At 37.4% G+C, this 23051-nt stretch overlaps 1 long non-coding RNA gene across 2 annotated transcripts in view; it reads right to left on the bottom strand.

The window, feature by feature from the left end:
• LOC147818351 (uncharacterized) overlaps window positions 1–19499 on the bottom strand; it is a 34440-nt gene extending 14941 nt beyond the window's left edge. For both annotated transcript variants that reach the window (XR_015438044.1, XR_015438045.1), the window contains exons 1-7: window positions 19251–19499; window positions 18547–18615; window positions 16222–16280; window positions 15442–15510; window positions 3281–3438; window positions 1401–1473; window positions 1121–1294 (exon numbers count right to left, since the gene is read on the bottom strand). This is a non-coding gene — a long non-coding RNA (uncharacterized LOC147818351). The remainder of the gene's footprint in view (window positions 1–1120; window positions 1295–1400; window positions 1474–3280; window positions 3439–15441; window positions 15511–16221; window positions 16281–18546; window positions 18616–19250) is intronic.
• Window positions 19500–23051: the final 3552 nt, after the last annotated feature.

The raw sequence follows: 23051 nt of genomic DNA, 5'->3' as shown, positions 1-23051 counted from the left end.
GCTTGATAAATGACTTGAGCCTTTATCGATAATCAGGACAGTTGTCTACTAATACCAATACTTGTTTGTCAATCAACTAATCGATTCATCAGCTAACAGTTTCAGCACTAAATATAATAATACCTAATCTACAGTATTTCACTTTACGTTCTTTTCCCTATAGCATGTGTAATATGACAAATCAAAAACAAGGTGAGTGATGCATGCATGGGTTTTTTTTTGTCCACAAATTACTGGATCATTTGGGTTAAAGAAGCTTCATTAAACACTGATTAGCCATTCATGTTATCATATGGCCAAGTGTTCATTTACATTTTTTTCATAACCTTTCTTATTCTAAAAACACATTACTTTATCAGTGCAGTTAGATCACCTTCAAATATTTTAACAAATAGAATTGTAGTTGATTTACAGTTGAGTACTAATGATTCTTCAGTCATCTTGTACAGTGTACATAATAATCATAAAGGTTTCCTCAAATTCCAGCTTGGAATATCTTAGTCACAAACTTACGCACTGGAAATTTTAACAGCACCTGTCTTCACCTTCTTTTTCCCTTTGCAACTTAAGATATAAGTAAAATTAGCTAAAATAAGAATATGCAACAAAACAAAACCTTTATAATAAACTGGTTGTGACTGCACAGAATGACACACATATACTACTTTTCTCTGACATCTTTTTTTAAGTCCCAACCTGGCATTGCATGTTTTATGCTGTATCTGCAATGGATGGTAGAAAACGCTGAATATATTCCCAAAAAAAAAAAAAAACCCAGTACCAAGATCATTCTTAATATCACAAAGGCAAGAGTAAAACATTCAGTGCTCTGGTGTAAATACAAATGTACGCAAAGGTATCAGTTGTAATGTGATATGCTGCATTAGAATTTCATAATTCATAAGGGAGTCTATGCAATGAAAACTAGATCTCTTGAACAGGAGTAGTCAAGGTGATTGTGTTTCTAGGTGTGTCTTAAAAAGGCTCTCTCCCATTCTTCTTCTACATACTAAATTAAGATGTACAATGTAGAGTCATGCCAGTTCAGGCCTCTTTTTTACTGAGTTTGTGTTGCTTGCTGACACACAGTTAGACAGGGTCAAGGATACATCTGACTCACCTCAGGCCCCTTGCTCTCCCCAGGGGCTGGCCTGTCACTCACTTTGTGGTTACGCATCATAGCTGACAGAGGCACAAAGTAAGAGCTCGATGCTGCATCAACAGCAGCAACATCATCACCAAAACCCATCCTTAGTATGACATCTTCCTCCTAGTCCACCACCAACTCTCTACACTGTGGAAGGGAAGGGGGGAAAAAAAACATTCACACCAAGAAGCAATAACAAAATGTCATTCAGTTTGAGTAGGAAGACCTAAAAATAGAAGATATGGACGTTTACCTTAAAATTCTCCTCACTGCAGCCTGGATATGGAAGGCTGTGCAATAGAGTTGTTCTGAAGTGGCAGCCAGACCTGCAAAGGTTTAAAATGATTGGGTGTAATACTTAATTTCAGTCGGTTTATTGAGACTGAATACACACATCTACGCTCTGTGAGCCATTTTAAATGGGTCTCTAGCTCACTGAAATAGCACTGGGTTGGTGTAGCGTATAGCCTTTAATTGGTATTAGTTAGATGACATAATAAGCACATGCATAGAGCTGTTTGACTAAGAGAAAAGGGCTACAATGATCACTGATCATAGCACTTTGTACTTTCTACATTAAAAATGAATATACACTGAGATATTGTACTGCACACCACTTCAGAATACAAATGATGCTGTGGCCAACTCTGACAACCCAAACTAAGACATATTATAACCTACGAAACATATACAGTATATGAACAACATGGCTGGTTTTTACATCTTAGAAGCTACAGAGCAGAAAATTCTGTGAAAATCAGCCAGCGCCCATCGTTCTGAGCTGAAAGCGATAATTTGGAGAATAAAAATGGTAGCTCATCAAAGACCTGCATGAAGAGTTCAGAAAATGTTAACACTTTCCATTACAATGTAGTAAGTGTCACAACTAATACCAGAAAGCATATTTTGCACTCGTGTTTCTTACTTGGCGGTATTTCTACTGTGAAAACAGTGGCGACGTGGCTTCACTCATGATATCTGGATAAATTTTATGTTTTAAACTTTTGTTATGTTACAGGAGAGTATACAGCGACATTTGGTTCTATATCTGGACATATTGCGGCCAAAAACAGAGCGCTGTCGTCAAGTACAGATTTGGGATAAATCTGCGACAAAAGAGGTTAACCCTTCAGTGGTTTCAGCACCAGCTACCTGTCTAGACGTCTTTAGATTCTAAATCGTGCTCTGACGGCCGAATACACCAAAAATTATCATCTCAGTTTGAGATGGCATACAAGGAGAACTGCGGCTCAGTCGACTGTGCCTTAGCTCACAGTAGTGGGCGTTTCTCTCTTTCTCCCTCTCACTCATTTTGCTGCATGCTGCCATTTTAACTGTTCCTGAGTGGCAGGCCAGAGGGCGGGGTTGGTAGTGGCGGCCATGATGGGGGAATCTACACCCACTCCTGAGGAACAGCCTCAACATCAAAGCCAATTCACACATTAGGCTATGTTGTGGTTCAGGCCAAAACCAAGGACTCTGGGTATAAGACGAAGTATGACGCGTAATAAATGAGAATAACACCAGCAACATGTCACTGTGTACATGAGGAAACATTTCTTTTAGAGTATAAAAATGCCAATTATGTTATTCTGACAATTTATTATTGAGAAAAATCCCTGATTATAAAAAAAAACGTAGACAAAAATTCAAGACGTAAGCAGATGTTTCGCGTTTAAATTCGAAATACTTCGTAAATATCAATATAATACATCACTGCGTCTACTTTTTTCTTCTCACTAAGACTTAGATTAACTGCATTATTTGTCGCACTGCATATTTCTTGAGAATCCATTTAGAATATTTTCAAATCTCTTGAGCTATGTATGTCTATGATTTATTTTTTAAGTGCAAGTTACAATAAAATGTTGAGAGAAGCTGCAAATCATCGTGCACCTTATTTTAATATACTGAAATATAAAAATCAGTTTCATGAAGATAAAACAGAAAAAAATTGAATGAAATGTTGCGTCAGGCCAAGGGAGAAAACTGGCTTTGGCTCAACAAGGCACAACATAAAAACAGCTCAGAAAGACAAATCTTACTCAGCAATGCTAATCTGAAATATTGAGTTAATGTAAGAATATTTTTTTATGGGATACAACATATTCATCAGATTCAAAGATTACTTACTGTGCATGAGAAATAAAACGTCCCAAAATGTATCAAAATCAAAAAACACTCATGAACCAAAAACAGCAAATCTTCCTTGGTGTTAGAATATGTCACAAATAAAAAAAAAATAAAAAAAAATCAGTCTTCCCTCTGAGGTGTCATCGGTGTCAGATGAACTAAAGCAAACAAACATAAAATTGTCAGAAAAGTAAATGTCATTTCAGAGCTGAAAAGCAAAAGGCATTAGTCAGCAATATTATCTGTCTTACACAACTGACTTGACATTCTCTAACTTAAGTGAAAATGTCACAATTATTAAAAACTAAAAAAGGAACTTTTGCCAATAAATTCATGACTGTGGTCGCTCAAAGCAGTTTCTGTGTTATGTGGGTCACATCCATATCCCCGCCTCATTTCCCCACCCCCAACCCTGAAAATTAAAAAGAAAAAAAAAAAATGTGTTCCTTGGATAACCAGTGGCTCCTAACCAACTACATTTGAGGTCAAAGTTCATTATGTCCCCTTGGCAACACCAGGGCAACAAGCAAGGGTGTCTAGACGGGTCATGGTATCCTCCCCAGTGCCCAAACCAACCCACCACCCCTGGCTCTTTCCGGAAGGAGGTGTCAGCAGCAGCCAAGTGCAGGGTAAACAGGGCGGGGGGTGGTGGTGGGGGGGGTGGCCTTTCGCCCTCGTGAGGTCGGATCAGCACCTCCACCCTCCACTGATCAAAGATGAGGATCCTCCATGCCAGGGCCTTGGTCAAAGGGGGCAGGGTCGGGAGATGAACTCTGCGTTTCTGTAATCTAGACGTGTCCAGACCCGATTGTCTTCTTTCACAGCCCAAAATGGACCCTTCCGGTGCCGCTGATTACATTAGGGAGGACAGCCTCTTTTCACAGGGGCGCCCGGACAAAAGAGGCGCTTCCGTGCCCCTCGCCATCTGGTCCCAAAATAACAGAAAAGGTCCCAGAAAAAAAAAAAAAAAAAAAAAAGCCCAGCCAACACACAGCCTTAAATGAAAGGAAAGCTGTTTGAATAGATGGGATGGCTGGACAGATAAGCAAACATACAGTAAAGCCTCACACATTTACGCAGAGATTGGAACCCAATCTACATCAGCAAATAAAGCAGTGTACATGGGCTCTGATGAGCAGGTCTGCAAATCAATGACGGATTTAAGCAAAAATGGAATTCTGCTGTGCACCAAACGGACAACTGTGCCACACATACATCATTATTATTATTATTGCAAACTATGAGTGCCCAGAGGCTCTTCCATTAGCTTTAAACTAAACTGCTGTATGTTGTACCACCACTGAACACAAGGATAAATATGTGATGGAAATTAGAAGAAAAACTGTAAAATATGTGATCGTTCTCAGTTTTTAATATAATACAGTCAATAAGGATTGAGATAAATAATTCAAGACGCTATACATTTAACAAAAACTTACAAAGCCAATACATAGGATAGACTAAATTTTTAACTCAACCTAGCATCACATGGAACTGCCAATTAGCAGTATTTGCAGCCTCACAGACGCTGCACCGTTTGTCTGTCGCAACCCTGTTGGTTAGTTTCAACTTGTGCCCAGTCCCAGTGTTTTGCACATGTTGTCATGACGTTTGACTCTTCGCTTCACATATTAGATAACTTTGCTTTTTTTGTTGGTGATTTACCCTAACTTCAGCTCATTTTGCCTTGAAAACTCCCATAATTCCTAGGGTTGATATATATATATCTCTGTTATAGGTGGAAAATGAAGCCAACTGGAATTCCACACAATATCACCAGCTTCTGTAATATTGTTAGTAACAGTGATGTAGTTACTTTATAGCTGAGATTCTCTGTCATTGTTCTAGTGTCTTACTGTCTGTCTTTGTCTATACTACATAATGACAACCCAGCTATTAATACGCAGATGAACAGTCTGGGTTTCCAAAGACATCACGGTTGAAGTAATCAATCACCTGAGCATCCTTGCTGTCAAACAGTTTGTTGTTTTTGAAAACCTAACATAAGATGAATCTAAAAGTAGAAAATGTTATAAAAATAGCTACCCTGTCCTAATTGCTTTCCGGTGCCACTTTGTTCAAAGTATAATAATGTGGTCTGTTCAATTCAGCAGCCTCTTTGAGAGGTTTTACATGTTCAACATGCAGGCATTTCTGATAAGCTGCATGGTGTTATACTGTCACAAAATGTATAACTTGGGGCTTTTGGAACTCTGTTTTGCTAATGCTGATTATGTGCTTTGCTATGCATGGCCTGTTTTTCTCTCACAGTTTAAGTCCACAAGGAAATTTGGTAAATAAACAACCTCATTAGTGGCAAAGGTGATGCTGCCCTTGATCTTGAATGGTTTTGTCAGGAGAAAGGTGAATGTGCAGCATTGAGAAGTAAAGTTAGATTGAGTAGCCTGCCCATATGGGACTACCTGCTTTGTTATGAAAACTGATTTCATAACAAAAGCAACAAATCTAAATTCAACTCTTGACTGGCACAAGCCAGGCAATGATGACATGGAAAAAAGTACTGTGTACAAGCACAAAGCTAATTCTGAAACATAGTTTTGCACACATCGCTTAATTCCAACAGCTACAAATCACAGAGATTCGATGCCTTATGCTTGAATTTGATGCTAAAGGATTCTCAAAACCTTGAAGTTTGTGTAATACACCTGTCACACTGTCCAGCAGTCATGGTAGGGAATCCTGGATTATGAACCAATTTACTATCACCTCTTTAAACTATACCTGCTACCAGTCTATGCCTGCACACAAGATCAGTTTATAAAACAAGCTACAGCAAAGAATTCCGTTTCTAATGAATTGCATTCAAGGTTTCAGACAGATGTGTCATCCTAACTCTGAATGTAGATATGGGGGATTTATGAAATCCAAATTAAAAGTATTGCCAGAACAAACTGATGTTTTAATGAATCATGAGATTTATGAATATTGTTGGTAGAACTAGGACATACAGAATATCCAAGGTAAAACTCATGCACCTAAAGACGATTTTTTGATAACGTTTTTCTTATTAGCTTTGAACTCCAGAGAAATTATGCAAAGCTGATTTTAAGTACTGAAATTGAATGTAATTTTAATCTTAAATTTCATTTAAGTGTTAAAGATACAGCATCATCTCTGGCGTAGCACAAGGTTTTTTGAAGATAAACAGCACTTCTGTGAATCATTTACCTTCTAACTTTTCATATTCTACAGCCACTAATATTCTAACTTTTCTCTGCCTGCTTTTCTTGCTTCCATCCTTCATTTTCCCTCCTACATACGAACTATGTAAATCACATCCAGGCCCAACACTTTGTTTTAAATCACTATATAAATAAGCAAGAATAAAAGTGAAATGCATGAGCAGAAGCAAATAAATACAGAAAACAACTGATTACACAGTAAACTATTTAACCACAAAGTAGCCAAAAATTGGTCAGATGACACAGATAAATAAACCAATTCATAAAAATGAACTGAAAGTGAATGACACTCTGCTGGTATGATTTTTGACAGCTATATCCTGAGAGAAGTGGAAATTACCGTAGACTTCAATGTCTTAAAAGACTTACTTCACACATAACAAGCTCCTCTCATCCCTGCTGTGATGCAGCTACATCCTGGAAGTACTTTACATCATTTTCATCTGTGTTATTTCCAGGAGAAGCAGTTTATATTAAAACAATATGGAGACTGGAGCAGGTGAGGTGCTGTGATATGTGCTATTCTTGTGATTTAAAAAAAAATAAAAACATTTTTAGCACACATCCCAAACTTCAAAGATGTAGATGGTGTAACTGCTCTAAAATGCTGAAGGCTTAATATATTGACTTGCATTCCAGCCAGGATTTAACATGCATAAACATGGCTTGAGCAGTCAGTTGTCAACCACACTGGTTGTCCTTTGTAATGATGCTGCACACTTGCACCTGTTTTGGTGCCTTTAGACTGGTAGTCAAACTTCTCTCTCTCTCTCTCTCTCTCTCTCACACACACACACACACACACACACACACACACACACACACACACACACACACACACACACACACACAATCTGATGCGGCTGATATTTTTCTTTGTACTTTTTGGCCTTGCAATTATTGATAAAACCAGTCAGAAAAAAGGCCTGTGTACCAGAGGAGAATAGAAAAATACCAGCCCAGCTAAAGTCCGAAAGTTTATGGAGCTTTGTTGAGGTGAGCATTCTGCTGTTGACAATGTATTAGTATACAATATACTGGTGAATCATTTAAAAGTAAAAATTTTACCATTATATGGCTGGAGGTCAGATGCACAGTGTGGGTGTTGGCCAATTATTCACACAGCTTCACTCATGGCAATTTCAGAAAATCACTTAAATTTATTTAAACTTGCTGCACCAGTGCACCACTGGTAAAGACATTAAAACCTGTTCTATAAGCTCGCAATCTTACACAAAAGTCTTACAAACAAAACTGTTTTATATTCATAAACTACTTTGCCAGTTTTCCAAGCAGGAAGTGTGGAGGAAAAAAATAATGCAAAGGAAAGAGCTTCACAACCACAGCCAGAACTGAAGCAAACTCCTCATACAGTACAGCATATGATCATAGGCCATATTCCTCTTCCCTAAATGTCTACTCCCAAAGCTCCAGCAGTCCAGAGAAACGCAAGTGCCACTACTCGCCTCAACCCAAATTTGTAGAGCTCTCCAGTGCTCAACTTTCCTACTGTCTAAGTGAAGACAGTAACACTAAGGGGAGTTCCCTTGCTATTGTTATCACTGAATCTTCCCTCCACCAAACTCTCAATCCTGCACTCAAATTATTTTTTATGGGAAGAGCTAATCTAAATAACAGCATTATGAAGCCCAATCCACAACTGATTCATTGTGTGTGTCTGCTGGGGGTTGCGCATAACTGGCAGACACCAGCTCGGTTTCACAACTGTGGGATAAGTGAAGTGACTGTGACATATAGAGGGCAGGTGGTGCCAGTCAAGTGAAATACACGAGTGTAGTCCCAATCTGTAGTTTCTTAGCTCCATAATTAGTTATTTTTCCATAGCAATCTCCAAATTATGTCATCAGGCCTTACAGAGTACTCATTATTCACTGCAGCAAACAAGCTGGAAATAACACTCAATCCTATGGAGACCTGAGAACTGCGTTCCAGGGAGGGACTTGAGTCGCTGTGTGAAACCAACAAGAACCAACACGACACCTGGCATTTTCCAGCTAAAGTGGGCTGTTGCACACTGCTGAGCACAATGGCAAGACATGCTTCTTAATTGTGCAGGTTTGAGAGAGGAAAAAAAAAAAAAAATCACATATGGTTGTCCATAGACGCCTTTGAATCCAGAGGCTTTTTTTTTTTTTTTTTCAAATAAACATATATGTGTAAAAACTGTTTAGACAAATTTAAAGAAGGCACATAATCTTGATGTAAGTGTTCATAAGCAGTAATTACTCATTTTGAGGAACTGCCCAAAAGCATTCAGTAGAATTTCTTTTTTAAACCAAAAATCTAAATCAAAATAAAACTATCAAAGAAATGAAATGGTTTTGAAAATGGAAAACTTTTCTATAGAAGAATGAATGAAGACACAGAATAAGTTACTGTAAAAGGCATCTAGGGTTAATTAATATATTTATTCTGCAAAAATATTGCAGTGATTACAATTTTGTAGTTATATTTATCATGTAGCAAGCCTTGTTAGCATGAATCACATCATTTTGTCCTTTGAGGTAACACTTTATCAATGTTGTATTTGTACTATAAATAAAGAAGTAAGTCTAAAACTTGCCCAGCTGCATTGTTGGAGGTGAAGTGGGAAAACATTCGCTCTGATCTGCAGGTGTAAATATATGAAGGGAAAACTGATGGTTGGTTGGACCTCTCAATGTAGTCATCTTTTAAGACTAAACATGTCTTAAGTTGAACATGACTAAGTTACTGTTTATTTGAATGATTTCCGGTTGAACCCTTTCAAAGTATTTTAAAATAAAAGTAGTCCTTCTCCACTACACGCTTGCTTATGCTAAATCTTTTTATACTGAACAAACTGATCGTAGAATCGAGCTCAAATATGACTCAAACTGACTGTGTTCAGCCTGAACCCCGAATAAAGATCGAAGAGATGCAAATTAATCAGAGTTCTGAAATAACACTTGTCATACCAACATATAAATCATAGCATTTCTGTGATTTGAGAAGATATGTAAGATATAAGGAGTTTATGAAACATAAATAGTAAAATCAAAACTTCTTTGCCACATTAGTGCCACTCCGTCACCACTCGGACTGAATTCAGGTTCATGATGATGGAATATATTCAGATTTTGAAATAACAGTGATCATTGGCTAGAGTGCAAATAATAATAATAATAATAATAATAATGATAATAAAAAGCCACACAAATGTGAGAATCTCAGAACAATTTAGTTCTTAGATGTTGCATCATGAAAGTTTTCTCCAGTTCACTAAGATGGACAGCTACTTCTAGTTGCTATAAAAAATAAATTAAAAAAAAACAAAAACAAAAAGCCAATAAGTGTCCAGCTATAGGAAGCAATGAAAAGGTTTCATCAGTCTGAAGACAATCATTGACAATCAGAAGACATTCATACTTGGTATTAACAGGTAAATCGACTTTAAAAAAGGTTCAAACTATGGCATATAAAACAAATCTATTTTGTGGAACAGACAAAGTTACTAAAATAAAGCCCTTGGGAACTGGTACAACACCTGCACTTTGGAAATCATGCAATATCTGCACCTTCATGAAAGTGACATGCAAACATTTTGAAGAGGGTAATTAGTCAACAGTTAAAGGCTTTAATCACCTAGTGATGAAGATAAAAGGGCTCAAAGGAAAACAAACTGGAAATGGGCTGGTACCATTCACATCACAGTCGGATTCTAGAGGTCATGTGCTAAGTCCTGTTAAGAGCCTCAAAGGGCAAATGCTGAACACTGAGCACTTTTGTGTGAGTGTTTAGAAACACAGCCAGATTTTAAGCACACAAACACGAAAAATATCAATTTCACATTTGGTTTAACGCTTTCACACTTTGTGTCACTGACACCCAGAGAGACGGGCTGTGGAAGACAAAACACAGCTCCTGGATAAGGATCATGTTAATGCCTATCAATTAGGATCAAAAAGGGATTAACCGGCATGGTTGCAGCGGTGAAGTGGGGGCCCATGCAAAGTCACTGAATACTAGGGGTCACACCCCCGACTTCATTAGGACTGACCTTTCCACGCCATTGTGCGACAGGAAAGAGACCCTGCAGTCTGTTTCCCTTATACCCATCTTAGATGGCTTATGGAGAGTCAAATATGAGACATGCAGAAAAGCTGTTAGAGATCAGTGAAATATGAAATATTCAGTTTCAGAGTCCAAGGAGACTTATTGGGTTTCTGCAACTTGGTGCAGGTGGGTATTTACTCATCAACACCTTCCCTCCTTGCAACGGAAATCATTTTTTTCACCTTAGAGAGAAGTGAGATTTACTAATTAGTCATGGTGCAGCCTCCCTTTGCTATGATGTACCGCAGGGTTGACGAGCTCCAACTCTGCCTTTCCGTCTTAATTCACAAAAGGTCAAATGGCAAAATGAAAGCAGGTATTCCAGGTGTGTTAAAAATAAGCCCCAATTAGGGAAAAATGCAAGCACACCCTCAAGTCTCACATATCTGACTTTGAAGGAAAGCCTGTGAACTGGGGAAATTTTTAATGCTGTACCACATTGGAGTACTTTTTCTTTTTTACATATTCATTAGATACAGAGAGAAATGAGAAAGATAGAAATAATTCACACAACACAACCCTCTTGCATGGATATTTATACCAAATTATTGGTCACATAATTACTGCATTGTCTGTGTTTACAACACCCAGTCCATAACTACCACTAACTGCTAAACAGGGTTGATGCATCACTAAAAGTATTTGATGCAGTATTTTATCTTCCACACTTGAGATTCAACAAGGAAAGAGCTTGGACAAAACATGTATAACTATAAACTACTTTCTCTTTAGCCAATTCATGAAGTTAATGCAGCAAGTTACACTTTCATTCAAGCATCTTTGCGGTTGAAAAGATTTATAACTGTGTGGACAAGAAATTAACACTTATTTACCATATGGAATGGAATTTAGCCTGGTTCTCAGAGTACATACAATTTTTCGGTCTGACCAGATGTTAATTCAACCTCTGGTTAGAATAATTACATTATTGTTCAACTGTTGTGCTTTTTTTTTTTTTTTTAAGACAACAGCTCCTTCATTAAAATGTGTATGAAATAAACATTTTCTGATTTATCATTATCAAAATCTTTGAGACTAAATATCAGTATCTGACCTTAAAATCCACCAATGGTAAAGCTCTATACAATAACTAAGGTTCAGAGATACAAAGACACAATGTATTTTACATTCAACCTTTCATGCCAAAGCTGCACAATATCTGGCCTGTGTAAAACCCTGACTGAAAGCATGGTGGACCAGGGTCAGATAACTGCTGCTGACCTATTCTTACCAACAGCAGCCACAGGTTAATTTTTGTCTGTGTACAAGGGTAAAAAAAACCTATTTAAATCTTGTACTTGACAACTGAGCCCAAACAAACACGCATCTGATAAAGTTCCTATAGATGAGTTGATCCTGTTATTTTAAAGAACAACAACTCCTTTATATAGCATTAAATGAAGCGGTACGCCAGGTTTGCCATTTTTGCAATTTTTCTGGAAACTTGAGTAGAGATCTACTCCTCTTCATTTCACTCGACTCCATCCAGCAGTGTGTTTTCACTTTCCCTGTACTTGGGGCTCAGTGAAAGTTAAGACTAAAAAAAAAAAATAAAAAAAAAAAAGCAGAAGTTCATCTCAGGCCAAAAGTTTCTCCCCAGTAACTAAGTACTTGTTCAGGCTGCTGTTCAGTTTAAGCAGGCATGCAGCCTTGCACTGCAGTCAAACAGTGGTCACCCAGGCCTACAGCCTTCTTTGTAGCGTTCATGAGGGTGTTATAGATGAGCACACTCCATTTAAAAGTCAGTGGTGGATTTGCAGTCAAATGAAAACAGGAAGTATTGCTGAAGCTGTCAGGGCTACGCAGCTGAGTAGGAACGGACATGCTGCATGTGCACATCTTAAGAATGGCTGGATCACAAACAGTAGAAATAAATGCAGGCAACACACAACATTAACAATACAGTCAACAAAAGCAAGTTTTTTACCTCTCACAAAGCTAAAAAAAAACCAACTTAACATTTACAATATCATCACTGTGCAATTTCAGGTAGGCAGCCTTCTCCTAATGAGGATCTAATATTTATGAGATGTTGATACTGATGTTGTGGCTGCAGCTTAAATTCAAAATCTCTGTTCACTCAGTGAGTGGTGTGTTGACTGTTTGTTTTAATGATAAACAACGGCCTGCTATGTCTGGGCAAAGATCTCACTGTTGAACCAAGATCGATTTCATACCTAAGAAACTATGAGCAGAAAACAAGATAGTTTGCAAATTCCACCCGATAAATAAGTCTCTCATGTTGTTATTCTATTATTAGGGCATGTTGAACATATTATGAAAGGAAACATACTTTGATCGACAGAAATATTAGATATAAACAACAAAAAACAAACAAACAATAAAGCACATTATCAAAAGTGTTTGCGGTCAACAGAAGTATCAATATGAATAACGATACAAAATTTTTATACTATCAGGATTACAGTTTCTAAGTCTGACAACAGCTGAAACAGACTCATATGAATACGCATGACTACAACTGGAAAATGTCCATACTGTCTGCTTGCATTAGGGGAATTTGCAATATCCTGGAGAAGTAAACGTCACTTGTTTTGTCCCATCTACAAAAAGGTCAACAGGTTTGAGAGTGGAAAAAAAAAAATCGAAACACTCAATCTGACATTAATCTATAGCTTTAGTAATTCCGACCTGCCTAGTTTCCTCTTGACACTACAACACATGCATAAATCCAAAGTGCCTTTTCTCCCTCTATTTTGTGGCAACAGAGCAGAGGCCCAGCTTAATATGTTACTGACAGCCACTGTTGTGTTAGGTGGCATCAGAACACAGTGTGGCTTTCACACAAGGTCTTAACAGTGCACGAAAACAAGTATTCAAGGGGGTAAAGGTTACCTAAACCTTTTAGCAGTTATACGTCACAATATACAATACTTTTTAAAAATGTTACAATGGGTGGACTTTAATTTAAAGCGCATTTAAATTATAAAAGATATAAAGATTACTTTTAATTTTCGATTGATGGTTTACAGCAAACTAATAATACAGCATTATCGCTATTGCAGATTTGCAGTAAGCATAAAATACACATATTTCATTAGTTATATTTACTATATATTTGTATGTATGTGTATTGTTAGTTTTATAACAATTAACACGGTATCGAGCATAATTTAACAAATATTTGCAAACTGAAATAATCTGAATATATATGCATAACATGATAATACAAGTCACACACGAAATATAGGACTATCAAACATTTTAATGTCTGATGACTGCGATGAAAAATATTTCTGTATTAATGTTTATGATGTACGATTCGCAAAAAAAAAAAAGAAATTGTATTTAATTTGTATATATACACACTTGATATATTTTTTAATAATTGCTTTAAAACACAATCTATCTACATCAAGAACTAATTATTGTTCAAATATTCAGAGTGAAAACTTCAATTTCACAGCTCCAAATCTCCAAACACAAGACAAACCATACGCCTTAAAAGATGGCCTACATTCATTGCTTTTGAATTTTTTTTTACCCAAATGCAATGCATGACTTACTCATTACCTTCTGTTTTTGATGAACCTTTAGTTCATTTGTGCAATAAAAAAATACTAAATAGCGACCGCGTTTCTGACACAAGATTTAATAGCAAATTATTTTGTACCGTTAATATTTTTTTACTGTGGTATGTTTAAATACATGTGGAATTTAATAACTTTAACTCTTCATCGACGTGCATTTGTAGTAAATCATATTATATATTTCAACCAAAAGCATTTGCTAGATAGTTTAAAATGTATGAAAATAAAATAAATATTTATGATAAAATCAAAATACTCATCTAAAAAAAAAAATGTATGCGCTGCGATGGACAAAAAGCAAAGCTATAAATCATACACAGTTCAGTAGTATTTTTCACAAGTACGCATTTGTTCAGTATTATTTTCAAATCCATTTGTGAAAAGTTTGTTTGCTCCACAAAAGTCGTGCCATTTTCAAACAGAATTTACGCTTAAAGCTCTGATTTCTCTTCTACAAGCTACATTACAGTTCATCTCTTTCGCCGCTGCCTAAAACCTAAAATGGACGCTGCTGGCTTTGAGTTATCAGTGGCTAGGACCAGCTAAGGGTTACAGCTGTGCAGTTGTGCTCTTAGGAGAGAACAGGCAAATGGATCCATATTTTGGCAGACTGCCAGGAGACTCCTTAAAATACAGGGAAGGCCTTGATTTAAAATATGCCACACCAATGTCAAAGGAAACTACGTCATTACGCAGCAGAGGCTGGTGAAGTAAACAACCCACCGCTTACAACAGACAATGGCAGGTGCTGCTGTTGTACAGAGCAATGCTTTGAAACATGCTCAAATTTTGCTCTGTATGTACACAGAAATAACCCAAGAAATCTTTTCACCACAGCTCAGGAAGCATTAGAGCCTAGATGAAAGCCTGTTTTCTCCAGACATCATCATGATGTTAGACCTCGTGACTGCACTGTGGGTGGAGACAATGAGCCAATAGAAAAACGGGATGAAGATTCAGAGCCCTTCTTGCATCAGCATTTTCCGGCTAAGCCTCAAGTGAAAGTTACAAGATCCATATCCATGATTATCTTATGAAGAGATCAAAAATCAGTGTTAATAAAAAATGATTGCTGCTGAAGAGTGAATGACAGCAATGAATTTGATTAGCCATTTCTCAGCATCACATCATGCAAAATTGGCATTGCAAGCCAGAGCTCAACCTCTGTAAATACTGGTGTGCAGCGGACTGATATTTCCCTCAGGCAATCACATTCACTCACTGCAGCACCTTGAAGCATTTCTAGAATTGCTTCTCTCAACTTTAAACGTGCCCAAATGCGCTTTAATGAACAGGTCAACACAGATCTTACCATTTGAGCAGACACACTCCAGCGTTGAAGACATGAAGGCATGGCAGGTGGCAAGAAACCATGGATCTCCTGTGAAAACAAAAGGACAAATCATTAACAAACAACTATGCGGCTTGGAAATAGTCAAGATACACACTATGTGGTCACAGAAGAAGAAAACAAAAGAATAAATCGTAAGGACAAGCATTAAATTAAAAGGCTTTTTCATTCTGGTTTGTTTGTAACATTGGAGATTTCATCTTACAAAACATTCCAACTAAATTTGTGATCAAAAAAGTTACAATATATAAATAGATATTACATGGCATATGTTTCAAGTATCACTGAAATTATTTTTACGGTTCTAAAAAAAAATAAATAATAAAAAAAATGTATGAGCTCTAGTTGTTTGTTATAATTACTTTAAAATAGCTGGCATCTAATTCAAGATGCACAAATTAGGAATAACTTTGTTTTAAGATAGTATTGTGTAATACATCTTTTATTTCTATTATGCATGCAAGCAGCAGTTATCACACAGTGAGCTAACTATACAAGCTAACTACAAATAAGGACAAGTGATCAATTTCCTTAAAATAAACTGATACTGTATGCATAACCAAAAAACAACATTTTATGATACATGATCTGTGTTTTATGTTGTGTAGCAGAAACAAAAAACAATCGCAAAAAGGTATATTCTAATCAACGGTTGCCAATTTATGACTATGAATGTGAAGTGCAAAAAGTTACTGCAAGAAAAATGTATGAACCTAAAACTCTGCTGTCCAAGTCTCTTACCTTTCTAACTGCAATTCCAATCATTTTTTCTCAGACACTGGATCAGGTTTGGGACAGGCCTGCAAAGATACTGCATGTTTTAAGTGTGGCTGTACGCACCAGTGAAAACATAATCAACAAGTACTTAAAGGCCATTAAGGAATCTGAAACGACAAGACTAAAGGAGCTGTCTGACAGCAGTAATATGTACAAAGTAGGTGCAAATGAAGAGATCTGTCCAGGCTGGTCACTGATATGGCAAACAGATAAACATCACAGGCTCACTGAGTGAAAATAACTTGTAATGTCAGAGTGAAGCTTTGAGCACTTTGGAAAGCCAAAGTTAATATTGCTTGGACCCTCCCTAACTGACAGAGCACTGTGGAAAGCAAACTGCAGCAACTTTGACTTTAAAAACAAGTATCTTTGCTTGGTTCAAAACATGACTTTTAAAGTGTTAAAAAAAAAAACAACAACCAACCAAACAAAAAAACAATCTTTCCTTCACTTTAAGTGAATTAGTGCTTCACCGAATTTGTATCAACATGCATAAAAACTTGACTATAGTGATGATGGTATTACAATTAGTTTTATTGGCTGTTACTACAGCATTGAATTTATTGTACAGCAAAAAAAAAACGAAGAAAAACTTAAAGTATTAACAATACTTAAAAAGGTAACCTGTTGCAGATCGTCTTTCCTTCAGAACTGATGAGCCATGCAATCTACAAGACTTCTCAAATCTAGGAGAATGATTAAGTCACTTTTTCACTGACTTTCAGTTAAAAATCCACCAGATAGCTGTCGATTGAAAAATATTAACTAAATGTTTTACAGTTGCTGTTTTACTTTCTCATCAACATGAAAACATTATTTCACACTGTATAAAATGATTTATGTTCACACTGCTGCCTTAACATGTGGTGAAGCACATTGTAAACAAAAGCTAAGTCGTTACAGGAAATCTGTTTTTCAGACTCCCAGTAAGATATTGTAATTGTCTAAGAAACGGCTATTATAAGTGTGTGTAGTGATAAGACATAAGTATATTCAGACACAATGCAATCTTCAAGACTATTGCTTTCCAAACATGCTTTTTTAAAAAAAGGATTCATATACACACACACACACACACACACACACACACACACACACACACACATCAATTATAACGATACTAATCTTTCAAAATCAGAAGCCACCACAGACATTTCTACAACATGCAGAGCGATGGTTGTTCACAACAAATTCCGGGATACCCTGCAAGCATTTGGCAGTGATGAATCAGACAAAATGGCTACCAAGCATCCTAATAAAAGACAAGGGAGGCAATAGCAGTGAAACTAGCCAGGAAACAACTTCCATCAAGTTAAGACTTATATGAAAATATTGGAACTGCCTAGTTACTGGCAGGCTGCAATAACCACATGATGGCAACTGGTGACTAAATAATCATCCATTTGACTAAACAACAAGTTTAGGTTAGAGGACCCCATTACAGAGTTAACATCCACTATCCCTTCTGTGTTCACTATGTACTCGGGAGGGTGATGTCTGTTTCCTTTAAATCCAGTGTTACACCCTTCCCGATGCTTTTTTTCCACCTCACATTTATTCATATACGTCATGAGTAACAACAATGCTATAGCAGCCATCTTGCCCCAAAAGAGCAGACACTGGGAGGGGGAACAAGGCTCCCCAAGTCATATGACTGCACTGTCTGCAGACAACTGCAGTGACAGAGCAAAAGCGTCTAGACAGGTCTGAGGCAGCAGCAGATCAGGTATACATTCACCGTCGCACACAACTTACTTAGACTTCCACAATGTCATTAGTTCAGTGTTTGAGCCGTCTTTTCATTTTCTGCACACTGAGATGCAAAAGCTCATCATTTTGGGCAGGAAATAGTGTGACAATTGACCTCTTTAAACATATGCAGAAGCATTGTTAGACTGATAGAAGTTTAGAACATTTCCAAATATACCAGGCTCACAACCACCAATTAAAAAAAGTGATGACACAGCCAGAAAATTACATTTAAATAATTTTGTTACGGATATATATTAAATATACCATGAAAGAAAGGAGACACATACTTTATGTGATGCTGTCAAACAATGAGGAAAAATGCTTTACTGTACTTTGAAGCTACTTGTGGTGAAGTTGAAGATAATTACTGAAAAAAAAGTGATACTTGATGGGAGATGTAATCATGGCAAATTAATAAATGCAATTGTCTGATAAAGCCTATTAAGTCTAATCAGTATCACCCTACAACACCTCAATCCTTAAAAGTGAACATGCTATCCCTGTCTCAACCTACATTGTGTACAGCAACTAACCAACCTTGTACTGGTGCATGCTGCCTTCTGGATGGTGCACTCCTCTTGAACTCCAGGGCTGAGGGTTGATCCCCTGCAGAGCATAAACAAGGGCAGGAAAAGACAAAGCATTTCACACAGGAGTCATATTAAACTATCTCACCACCTGAGGACCACATGCTTTAGATTAGTTAACTGCACGTGTGCATGAAAAATACATTACCCGGCGCTTTGTAATCAGGAATTGTTTTGGTAGTACAGGTGAAAGGGTTAAAAAGAGAATTGACGTGCACAAATACACACACACACACACACACACACACACACGGGACAGTCTTCCCCTCAGGTGTCTGCTGAGTAACAGGTAGCTTAAGCGCGCGTGGGGTTAATCAACAACCACGTCAGCAAAGGTGCGTCACCTGCGCATCCTCCTGAAGTAGTGTGAATGAGGTCAAGTACTGAAACCAAAACAGCTACTGTGTGGAATTCATAAGAAATTAAAATATGTATATATGTATCATAAGCGTTATTTGAACGACAAAAATGTATCAGGCTACTTACAGTTTGTTACGGTAGAACAGCCTAATTCAAATTATAAGCTAGGAAACCGTTACAGACCAAAAACCGCACAGCTAACATTCACAAATAAACATCTTCTTGGCAGTAATGTTACGCTGCAATATCCACTGTATGTTGGGCAACTTGCACTCAGGCGCCTGTCGTACCTACCTGTGCATAAAGAAATGTCTCCTGATAGACTGCAGAAGAAAAAACTTTCACACCATTTATCTGAAAAAATATTTTTGGCTGAGCGTGGCGGCTCATAGGCGAAGGCGTTAGAAGAGGAGAGCAAAAATTCCCATTTCCAACGGGCAGCTTTCTTGCAAATGAGCAAAAGAGGTGTAAAACTCCATCTCCAATTTTATCAATTTCAGACAGACTCCAGACAGTCTCCAAGCGGTTACGTGCCTGCTTGCCTTGCGCGTGCACGCTGAATGGCGCGGGAAGCTGCGATAACAGATCCAGAGTGACACCGCGAGGACCCAATGGTAAAGAGGAGCCGAGTCTGGCATCCAATCACAATGGCCGATAAGTACAAACCCCCGCCCCTCCTCCTCCTCACCCGTCTGTTGACAGTGCACTGAATAAAACAACAGTCTGAGTTAAGCAGTTCATTGCACTGAGATGTGGGTCACTGACTGCAGCCTATTCAGTCTGGTAAAATGGCAGAGATGTTTGGTCTTATGCATTACAGAGAAATCATATCATATATAATTACCTGAGACATGTACATACATTATAAAATTAATTGTGCATTACATGGCCTGGATGTAATTAACTGCTGTAATCACAATCTACCTTTCTGATATGTTTTGCATTATATACACCATATAAAAGCCAATAAAGATGACAGGTTATAAAAAGGTGATAAAGTAATCAAGCGTATTTTCCTGTGACTGCTGGTGTTTGTTTTAAGTGGGAAAGCACCACAAACGATTTCTAGTGATACTGCATATGCTTCAGCCATTGTGTCAGTACATGCAATACTTTGTTTCACATTACCACTTACAGTTGACTGTAATTCCTAAACAGTCCTATGAATATCAGCAATGTCTGCTGCCCAGGTCTTTGTCTATTTATGTTTGAGTAGTAAGAATTCATACAGATAAATAGAAAAAAAAATATTTATTTAAAATGTATATCCTAATTTATCAGATCCAGTTTACCACAGTCCACAGAAAGATAATATTACATTCAAACCCCAGTCGCCCTTGTGGGATTGAACCAGACACTTGCACATCTGCCAAAAACAAATCTTCCTGTTGGAGTACATTAAGCTAATAGGTCTAATAAGTTATGGCCACATGGCAATACATTCCTTTGACTTACCCTCAATGAGAAAAGAACTTGGACATGAAATCTGTCTCAGAAGGTCTCAGAGTTAGTCTGCAGCTAAACACAGCACATAATGCTTTTAAAAAGATTTGATTTTTTATTTATTTACAAAATTATCTATTGCAGGCCTATATATTCCTACTCCACAGCACCAGTATCCCTTTCTCAAGACAGTTGCTGAGCCTTATGAATTGACAGCAAAAATGTATTGTCTCACACAAAACAACTTCCAAGTTGGCATTTAGATTCTGTCAAAGTCTACACAAGGCGTACAGACAAGTTTGTTGTAAAGAACCTCTGTCCTTTGGATGGAAAATAACAAGTCTTGTCTCCTTCGGCTTTGCACCCTTTAATTTGCATTGTTATGGAAAACCGCTGGATTTGGGTAGGGCACAGAATCATTGAGGTCACCATAATAGAGTGTGACAGCTCCCCTTTTCACATCTATTTGGAAGTAAAATCAAAATTCCTGGGAAAGTGAATCCAGGGAGCACAGAAATATTTCATACAGCTTTGGAAACAGCTGTTTAGAGTGAATATTTAGTAAGGTATGGAATACATATTGTGATGAACTGCACCTGCATTCATTTAATAAAAGGAGAAAAACTAGATTTATGAGCTTGTGCATGTACAAACATCCAAAATGTGAGTTTGGGAGACTGAAACCTCAGGATTTTAGAAAGTTTAGAAAACATGTTATAAAAAAGCAGCAGCACCAGGCCCCTGACATTTTTAATTTTAGTTTTAACTTGTATACTATTGTAAACCAGCAGTAACGAGGAAGTGTCTGGGAGCTTGCAATACTGTGGGGAATCTGCATTTAATATAATCTTATAAGAAGAGGAAGGAAAAATATTTGCCAACTCGACATCTTGTCTGTACAATCCACACAATCCATTATGATTCACAGACTGTCTTTCACTGGAAAGTCCCTTTACGCTTTCTCAAATTAAAAATCTCACGGCTGATCCCCTCCATCGCCCTGGCTTTCAGATATTGACCTTGTGGTGCTACAAAATAGCTTCTTCCTCACTGCGGGACACCATAATGAGCCAATACAATGAGGCTTCAGTTCACTGCTCACCTCTCTTTGGTGTCTCTCGGGGTCTTTGTTGACGTTTGTCAGCCCAGGAGGAATTTGGGGGGTTAGAATTCTGCTGTAGTCAAGCTATAGAGTCAGACAACAACTTTGACTCCCAGACCCAAGCAAGAAAGAGGAAAAAATTTGGTCAGAGATAAAAAGGCTTTGACCTTACAGGCAAGAAAAATCAAAGGAGTGACTTGAATAAAGATTAAGCAGCATTTTGAGTTCCAGCCAAAGTGACCAAGATCTGAAAAGGGCAAGCATTTGTAAATGTGCCGTAGCACTAAAAATAGAAACCAAGAATTGTCATATTTTTCAGGGTTTCATTAATGCAGTGATCTGCTGTGCTAGCCAACCTGCTTCAGTGGTAAAGACAGGTGGGACTGGTTGAGTGAGTTCAGTACTGTCCATACAGATGTCTGAAGGACTCATGTTACCTTCAGACAACAACACAAAATCTCACTGCTAAGCAGATCAGAAACCCCATTCTTAGAACAACCTACATGTTTTATCTATGAATCCTAACCACATGATAATGATTCACAAGCTACTATAGAGTTGAATATAGCAGAACCAGCTTGGGTCCGTGTAAGATGAAAATGTAATTGCTAACGTGTGTGAAGTATGCACCTATAAATCAGGCTATAATATTTATTTAGTTTTCTTTTTATCCTTTTGTCTTTTATGACCAACTGCATCAAAATCTCAGTGAAAATAATGATAATGAAGGTGGTGATGCTGGCTCACTAAGCATCTGTGGTGTGCACATTTGAACACAGGATCCTGAAAGCCATTGAGATGATTAGGCAAATGGTTAGATGGATGAATGGATGACTTTTCTGTACATGAAGCAAGATATAAAATACATAAAGACAAAGTAAGTACAATTACAATACTTTAAAAAAAACAAAAAAAAAAACATAAGGTTTGGAAGTCCATTCTTCAACTTACAGTGGTTCTCTTTGTTCTCACAATGGTTTTGGAGGGAAAAGGCTTTGCAGTCCAGAAGGGTGGGGTTATATAACTTCCTGGGTGTGGTTAACAGGATGACAGGTGATTTCAGATGAGGCGGGGTTTTCCTTGTGATTATTTCCTATATTTACTAAAGAAGAAGTAAACTTGTGATTAAACACTCAGTTTGAATCTCCCACAATTCTGTGACACATATCTGTTATGATATACTTGTACCCTTGTGTTTATGTAGCTTATGCACTTTTATTCTCATTTTATACCTCCTTAAAATAAACAGGAAAACAATGTGTGAAAATGCAATTTCTGTTTTGTTCAACAGAACATCCTTCTTAATATATCAAGAAGAAAATACAAATATATTTTCTTAGCCACACAGTTCTCACCAGAATGCCAGGATAACATGTGGTAATCATGTAGAATAATTACATTTGAATCATTAGCATAGAGAACAAAGAGAAACATTAATATACAGAAGGCTGCTACACTAATGGTGGCAACCATTAGGCTTTTTATGATCTATGTTTTTACTATATTGTACCACTAACTATACCCACTATTACAACAAAGGCCATACCAAC

The sequence above is a fragment of the Seriola lalandi genome, unplaced genomic scaffold (genome assembly GCF_002814215.2).
Source record: "Seriola lalandi dorsalis isolate HSWRI2012SDOR001 ecotype SW California unplaced genomic scaffold, Sedor1 jcf7180002054616, whole genome shotgun sequence".
Classification (NCBI taxonomy): domain Eukaryota; kingdom Metazoa; phylum Chordata; class Actinopteri; order Carangiformes; family Carangidae; genus Seriola; species Seriola lalandi.
Note: the sequence above shows the minus strand (reverse complement) of the source record. Positions and strands in the feature narration are given on the sequence as shown.